Below are 8,683 nucleotides of genomic sequence, written 5' to 3'. Positions count from 1 at the left end.
GCCTAATTCCTACTTTCTCCCCAGTTCGGCCAGACACTCAGTTCTGCCACTTGTGTAGTCCGGCCCTTTTCCAAAGTTCTTTCTTACCACGCCCTGTTCTGGGCAAGAGTGCCCATGACCTATTCTCCGACAATATCCATAAAAACAAGGCTTACCCTTGACATCCAAATAACCTATTTCTTTTATTCGCCCTATGTGTATCACTTTATGGTCTGTATGTTTGCTCACAGTCACAGTGACTGTGTGTTTGGAGCCAAGGGAGGTGTTGTGTATCTGCTTGGTAGGTTGGAAGCCCTGGAAACTTAGCAGCCTTAGCCCGGCCTTTTGCTATTTGGGGTGTATCTCTGTGGGTTTTTTTTTTTTTTTTTTCTAGTTTGTCTCCCCAGTAGTCTATGAGTGTGTGGTGGGCAAGGATTATGGAGTTGGTATCTGTAACCCAGCACGTGGCAGGTGTCAAGTGTTTAATGGAGGCTTGTACAGGAAGGAATGACAGAAGGGACAGTCACATGCAGGAACGGGTTTAACAATGGTAACAGTTCTGGCGAGGGGAGACCATCATTGCGTGGTCTTCGGGGAAGGGGTGTCAGGTCCCCTGTTCCCTTCCTCTTCTCTCCCTTTATATCTCAGGACATAGAGTCCACCCCTGCCCCTGAGTTTATTGGGAGTCAGGAAGAGAGCAAATCAGGGAGAAGAAATTAGAGCTGGTTGACTTTCCCAGTTAAGTATAACCCAGTGCGAGCCCATGTGGGGCCAGTGTCCCCTGGCTCATGCTCTGGGGCCACTAATTGCACCCTTAACTTGGCCAGCCACACCCTCCCATCCCTTCACCTTTGTTCGTCACCTAGGGAAAAAACAAACTCACTGGGTGATCTCATGACATGTGTCATCTCCCAAGGATACCAATGTTTGTTTCTTTCTTTCTTTTTATTTCTTCCTAGTGCTGGGGATTGAACTCAGGGCTTCCTGCAGGCTAGGCAAACATTCTACCACTGACCTACAGTCCCCAGTCTTCTTTATTTTGAGACAGGATCTCTCTAAATTGCCCAGGCTGGCCTTGAACTTGCCATTCTCCTGCCTCAGCCTCCCAAGCAGCTGGGATTACAGGCGTGAGCCTCCATACCTGGATACTGTGTTTCTTTATTTCAGCATCCACATCGTGGCAGGGGGAGGAGATCTAATTTGTCAAGAGAAGGAAAAATAAGTACATTTCTAAACCACCATCTTTCACCCTTCCATGTTGGCCAGCACTATTGCCAAGGTACTGGGGACCTTAACATGAAGACACAATTACAGACTGCAGTCTGTAATTACAGGTGCAGTATGCTATGTGAAGGACCCATTGCAGTCTACATCCCATAAGAGCAACCTGGGGTCCAGCACTGTGCTCATGAACAGCAGGTACTTAAAAAAAATCCATGTGTAGCTGGGCATGTTGGTGCATGCCTATGATCCAGGAAGCTGTGGCAGGAGGAACCCAAGTTTGAGACTAGCCTCAGTCATTTAGCAAGACCCTGTCTCAAAATTTTTTAAAAGCCAGGAGTGACAGCCCATGTCTGTAATCCCAGCGGCTCAGGAGTCTGAGTCAGGAAGATCACAAGTTCAAGGCCAGCCACAGCAACTTAGTGAGGCCCTAAACAACTCAGTAAGACTTTTTCTCAATATTAAAAAGAACTGTGGATGTGGCTCAGTGGTTAAGCACCCCTGGGTTGAATTCCCAATACCAAAAAAAGGACTTTATCGCTGGACATAGCTCAGTGGCTACATGCAAAAACCCTGAGGTTCAAGTACCACAGAAATAAACGAGAAAGAGGGAAAGAAAGAACAAGCTAATTAAAAAAAAAAATCCATATGAGCCAGACAGGCACATCTGGAATCCCAGCTACTTGGGAAGCTGAGGCAGGAAGATCACAAGATTAAGGCCAGCCTGAGCAACTTAGTGGGACCCTGTTTCAAAATAAAAAATAAAAAGGGCTGAGGATGTGACTCATTGGTAGAATGCTCCTAGGGTCAATCCTCAGTATAGCGGAAAAAAAAAAAAAAAAGAAAAGAAAAAGAAAAAGTTCCTGTGAACTAAAAGATATGCTCAGAGTATCAAGGGTACAGGAAGGAGTATCCAGCTCAACCTGGGGCTAAAGGCGTAGAGTGAGGACAGAAAACCATCAGACAGTTTTCTGGAAGTAGCACATTTGAGCTGAGTCTTGTAGGGTGGATGTGAATTTGGTGGAAGGGAGAATAGAGGGGGAAGAGGGGAAGTGATAGGTGTATTCAGGGAAGAGGGACACCATAGATAAAGCACAGAAGTAAGAAAACAGCAGTCCTAGAAGTTTATCATGAGAACGCAGATGTTTATGGACAGAGTAGAGAGAAATTAGATTGGAGAGACCGCCAAGGGCAGATCATGAAGAACTCTCAACCCATGACAAAGGGTTGAAATTTATTTATTTATTATTTTATTTCATTTATTATTGTTATTTTTCAGTACTGAGGATTGAACCCAGGGTTGCTCTTCCACTGAGCTATATCCAAAACCTCCCCCACCCTTTTTTTTTAGTCATTGTCACTAAGTTGCCATAGTTGGCCTCAAACTCGCAATCTTTCTGCCTCAGTCTCCCAAGTCACTGGGATGACAGGTGTGCACCACCAATCCCTGGCCAAGTGTTGAAATTTAGTCCTGAAGACCAAGGTTCCCAACCAGGGGCAGCAGATCCCTGGAAGACTATGGAACATGTAAATATGTAGTTTCTATTTTTTTAAGTCAGATACTAGGAAGGTGACCATCATATGAAGAGTGGAGAAGATTTTCTATACAGAAAAGGGATCATTTCAGAGAACAGGAAATCCAAAAGTCAATAAATAAATGAGAAAATATCCAACCTTACTAAAAACTGGGTATATAATTTTTAAGTGCTGCTGTAACAAATCACCACAAGCTGAGTGACTTAAAACAACTGAAATTGATTCTCTCACTGCTCTAGAGGCCAGAAGTCTGAAATCAAGGTGTCAGCATGGTTGGTTGCTTCCAGAAGCTCTGAGGGACTGTGCTTCTTCTGGCTTCTGGTAGTGATTGGAAGTCCTTGGTGTCCCTGGGCTTGTAGCTGGGTCACCTAAATCTCTGCCTCCACTGTCACATAGTGTTCTTCCTGTGTGTCTTCTCTCACACAAGGACACCAGTCCCTTGGATTTAGGGCCTACTCTAATCCAGTATGACTACATCTTAACTAAATGCATCTGCAAAGACTCCATTTCCAAATAGGGTCACATTCTGAAGGTCTGAGTGGACATGAATTTTGGGGACACTCTTCAATCCAGGCACCAGGCCCAGAAATGCAAATATCAAAAACACAAAGATGACACTTTGCTTCCATTGAACTTGCAAAAGTGGAAATATCTATGTCACAGATTGTGTTCTCCAGAAGTAGGTGGCATTTTGAAGGGTAACGATTTTTAGGGATCATTTTCTGTAAGAGGAAACAAATGGAGGTAGGACTGGGCAGAGGAAGAGATCCAATGACCCTGCAGGCCGGACTAATCTTGGGTCAGTTGCATGGGCGATATTCACCCCATAAGTGTCCTTTATGGGGTTGAAATGACTGGACTTCTATTTCTCTAAAAGGACATACCTTCTGGTAACGCGCTTCCTGAAGATGAGGCAGATCTTGAAGGAGCCGATGACTGGTGCCTAACTGCTGGTCACCCTTGTCTGCCATAGTCTGACACAGCAGAGAGTTAGAATGAAGAGTGTGGCAGGCTGAAAAGTGGCATCCCCTAGCTGGGTATGGTGGTGCATGCCTATAATTCCAGCCACTAGGGAGGATGAAGCAGGAGGATTGCAAGTTCAAAGCCAGCCTCAGTAACTTAGCGAGGCCCTAAGCAACTTGGTGAGACCCCATCTCAGAATAAAAAATAAAAAGGACTCGCCTTTTTAAGCACCCCTGGGTTCAATCCCTGTACCACACACACACACAAAAAAGCCCCCCCCCTCAAAAAAAAAATCCACATCAAATCCCTGGAACCTGTGAGATGACCTTATTTGGAAAAAGGGTCTTTGCAGATATGATTATGTGAAGAATCATGCAATGAGAAGATGATCCTGGATCCACTGGGTGGGCCCTAAATGCCACCCCAAGCGTCCTCATAAGAGAGAGGCAGGAGCTCCAGTTGCGCAATCGGTTACGGTACTTATAGGGAGAGTCAGAGGGAGCTGAGTTGGACACAGAAGTGGACAAGGTGATGTGAAGACAGAGACAGCAAAGACACAGAAGTGTGGACATGTGCTAGGCATGCCTACTGCCACAGGTAGCTGAAGCAGGCAACCAGCAGATCCCTTGAAGTCTCCAGTGGGTCCAAGGCCCTCACAACAACTTGGTCTTGACCCAGGGAAGCTAATATTAGACTTCTGACTTCCATTAAAGAATCGTTTCTGTTGTTTAACACCCTTGAGTCTGGGGTAATTTGTTACAGCAGCCACAGGAAACTAATACAAAGAGTAATAGGCCTGTTGTTAGTGGCGGTACAAACTGGTGTGTCCACTTAGAGGATCCACTTCAGGGGTGGCTTCAAGGATCAGTTTACTCATTCAGAGCATTTGGAAGAGTGCCTGGCACACAGGCCCCCTGCACTTCGGCTACTCAGACCCCACTCCTTCCACCAAAGCAAGAAGGCCTTCCTCAGTGGCAGCCACACTTCCCAAATCAGAATAGAATGCAGCTCGGCCTGCCCCTGCCCTGCCTCTTGGTGCACCTGAGGTAGCCACGAGAGACTCATCTTTGTCCCTGCTCTTCTTGTCACCCTGACCAGGCTGGACCCCTGCAGGATCTCCAGTCTCTTGGCCAGAGAAGGGGAACAAAATGGCAGCTCCCCTCTCCTCTCTGATTTGGGAAAGAAATATCCCTGGAACCTACAGCTACTCCCTTGGCAGAGGTCAGTATAATGGCAAGGATATATGTGGACCTGCAGTTTGTGCCCCAACAGGGCACGGAGGTCCCTGGCACTCTTATTTGAATTTAACTTGCTTCACTCAGCAAGAACATACTTCTGGAAATGTGCACATTGTCCATTTGTACATGGTACTCAACACTTGAACCTAGTTTTAGAAGGTATGCTTTAGACAACAATAAAGTAGGCTGAACAGGGGAAGTTATAGCGCCCAGTCCTTATCTCTAAATCCTCTCCCTACCCTGCCCCTCCCAGAATAACCCCTGAAGGCCAGGGGTTGGGTCAGGTTGGTCGCTTCCAGGAGAATGGGCTGGAGCCTCCTCAGCCTGCACCTGATCCTGATGGCGCTCAGGGAGCGCAGGCCGTAGGTGGGCCTGACGCTGCAGTTCTCGCTCGGGCTCTTTCTCCACCGTAGAATGAAAGAACAAGGTTTTGCCTCCCTGGGTCTCAGACACCAGAAAGGCCTAGATTTCAGAAGCACCTCCAGGATAAGCTCTTTTCTGTATCAATAGGAAATGGGGACCTGACCCTGGGTTACTGTCCCCAAGTCAAAGTGCATTCCACCCTCCTCCTGGCCTCTTCCAGACACCTGAGCTGGGATGAGTTTTTGGCTTCTTCCGGTGTCTTCTAAACCACATATTTGCTCTCCTTGGATTTTCAGAGAATGAGGCATCTTGGAAGCTGTGGGCACCTTTCTGGACAAATGTGTGTTCTTAGCACAAGACGCAGGGGAACCTTGCAAAATAATATCCTCCTATTTACATCACCCTCAGGGAGATAGTAACAAAAGCAAGCCAGCAGTAGCTGGAACCACAAGAAGTCACATTTATTTTTTCTTAGGGAGAATAGGATAAAGCAAGTAGCTAATTCAAGAGTTTTGTTTCATTAGTTTTTTGTTATACTATATTGGTAATGCTACATTGGTATTTTCTTTTATATATATATATATTTAAATATATTATATATTTTAATTATATATATATATATATAATTTTTTTTTTAGTGGTAGTGGACACAACACCTTTTTTTTTTTTGTAAACAAATGGGATACATGTTGTTTCTCTGTTTGTACATGGCATAAAGGCATACCATTTGTGTAATCATAAATTTACATAGGGTAATGTTGTTCGATTCATTCTGTTATTTTTTCCCTTCCCCCCACCCCTCCCACCCCTCTTTTCCCTCTATACAGTCCTTCCTTCCTCCATTCTTGCCCCCCTCCCTAACCCTAACTCTAACCCTAACACTAACCCCTCCCTCCCCCCATTATGTGTCATCATCCACTTATTAGTGATATCATTCGTCCTTTGTTTTTTTGAGATTGTCTTATCTCACTTAGCATGATATTCTCCAATTTCATCCATTTGCCTGCAAATGCCATAATTTTATCATTCTTTATGGCTGAGTAATATTCCATTGTATATATATACCACAGTTTCTTTATCCATTCATCAATTGAAGGACATCTAGGTTGGTTCCACAATCTGGCTATTGTGAACTGAGCAGCTATGAACATTGATGTGGCTGTATCTCTGTAATATGCTGATTTTAAGTCCTTTGGGTATAGGCGAAGGAGTGGGATAGCTGGGTCAAATGGTGGTTCCATTCCAAGTTTTCTAAGGAGTCTCCACACTGCTTTCTAGAGTGGCTGCACTAATTTGCAACCCCACCAGCAATGTATGAGTGTACCTTTCTCCCCACACAACACCTTTATTTTACTTTCGTGAGGTGCTGAGGATTGAACCAGGGTCTCACACATGCTAAGTCAGTGCTCTACCACTGAGCCACAACCCCAGCCCCACTGGTGTTTTCAAGTTGACCTTAAACACCTCCCATATGTCAGGTCTGTATTAGTGATACATCATTTCAGGCTTAAGAAGCTAAACTTTTTTATTTTTTCTTTTCTTTCCTTTTTTTTTTTTTTTTAATTGTACTGGGGATTGAACCCAGCGTGCTTACCACTGAGTCACATCCTCAGCGCCCCCACCTGCCCACCTTGTTTTTTCAGACAGGATTTTGCTAAGTTGCTGAGGCTGGCCTTGGATTTGGGATCCTCCTCTCTCAGCCTCCCAATTTGCTGGGATTACAAGTGTACACCACTATACATGGCCTGGGAGCTAAAATTCTATTAGTGAGGCCAACACATGACTAAATGGTACTGTGTGTGTGTGTGTGTGTGTGTGTGTGTAATCAATCATGGTATATATCACGTCAAGGGGCACAAGAAAATTCTTGGTACTGTGGAAGATACAATAATTAATTCAGGTTTTGAAGGATGAATACAAGTTTCTCTTGGGTTGCATAAGTAAGTGGGGAGGCAATTCCTAGCCCAAAACAAAGTGACACCCTTAATCTCACCCTCCTAAGCAACATCTGTGGCCAGGAAAGGCAGAGTGTTCAGGGAGGTTTGGGAAGGATGGATGGCAGGGGTGCTGGAAGGCTATCCAGGTGCCATCAGAGAGAATCACTCAAGGGGGTTCCACTATGGGCCTCTGAAATGCCTGTCTATCCAAAGACTAGGGTCAGGGAGCTATTTGGGATGGAAAGGGGTAGGAACCCCAGTTCATAGGAAGTTGAACCAATCAGAAGCAGAGTTGGAGATGGTGAGACAGGTTTAAGATTTGCCTAGTTAGGATTTAAAATGTACTTTGGAGGGGGAGCGGAGAGTGGGGGGAGTTTTATGTCTTTTCTCTTCCCAGCACCTCACTCTGTGCCTGGCACACATGGTCAGTCCATGAGCAGGTAGACTTGGGGTAGACTGGGCAGCTAAGCTGGTCAGCCCTGGGCACAGGAAGCTGCAGGGTTGTTGGATGTGCTCCAGATGTTTCCCACTCTCCAGAGAGGCCACCAGAGAGAGAACACAAATGCCAACAGGCCACCTCAGGGTGGGTGCAAAACATTTTCCCAGGCCAGTTGTCTGACTGGCGGGTTTGTAGGATGCCGTGGGGCTTCAAATCAGTGAGGAGAGCACTCCATGCACACTCTGCCCCGCCCCCAACTGTGTGCGGGCACCTGCCTTCTTTCTTTAGCTCTCTCCCGCCTCACCGGGACCTCACCTCTCCCCTTTCCTGAGAGATTGCTCTAGGATTTGCCAACTTTACAATCCCTGATAAAGCCTTTCCAACAGACTGCTGGAAGTTTTGGGGGAGATGAACCAAGTACTAGTTTGGGGTGGGGAGGCCACCACAGTTATGTTTGAGAGTCTGCGAAAAGCATAATCCTATGCAGGAAAGCCATTACCCCTCTGCCCACACCTGGAATTTTGCATAAGATTCCAAGGGCCTGAAACCCAGGAGATGGGTGCGGATGTTTGAGGTAGTGGTGTCCTGGAGGGCCTGGCCCCAGGGGCCAGTGCCTTCTTGTAAGGAGGGGCCCTTCAGGTCACATGGGAAGCAAAGCCCGGGACCCAGCTCCATGGAGGAGCTTTGCCTATGGGTGGGGAGAGACAGCTTGGGAACCGGTCTGCCAACCAGTTTAACCAGGGACTGGTTTCGACTCGGAGAGTTCAAAGTGAGCCTTTAACCCTTTCCCGGTGGTGCCCTGGACAATGGGCAGGTAGTGGTCCATGCTGGAGAGGAGTCAGAGTCTCTTTGGTAGATGAAATGGGTGAGAGTGACCTTGGCCACAGCTGGAGGGTACAACCAGACACGAGAGAATGGGGAAACTGAGGAGAGAGGTTCCCATGCTTCCCCACCCTGGACTTCCCTTGGGATTCCCTCCTCCAGGTCAGCGGTCCCAGGAGGACCCT

This window comes from Sciurus carolinensis, chromosome 3 (genome assembly GCF_902686445.1).
Source record: "Sciurus carolinensis chromosome 3, mSciCar1.2, whole genome shotgun sequence".
NCBI classification, from domain to species: Eukaryota; Metazoa; Chordata; class Mammalia; order Rodentia; family Sciuridae; genus Sciurus; species Sciurus carolinensis.
This window is presented reverse-complemented; position numbering follows the sequence as displayed.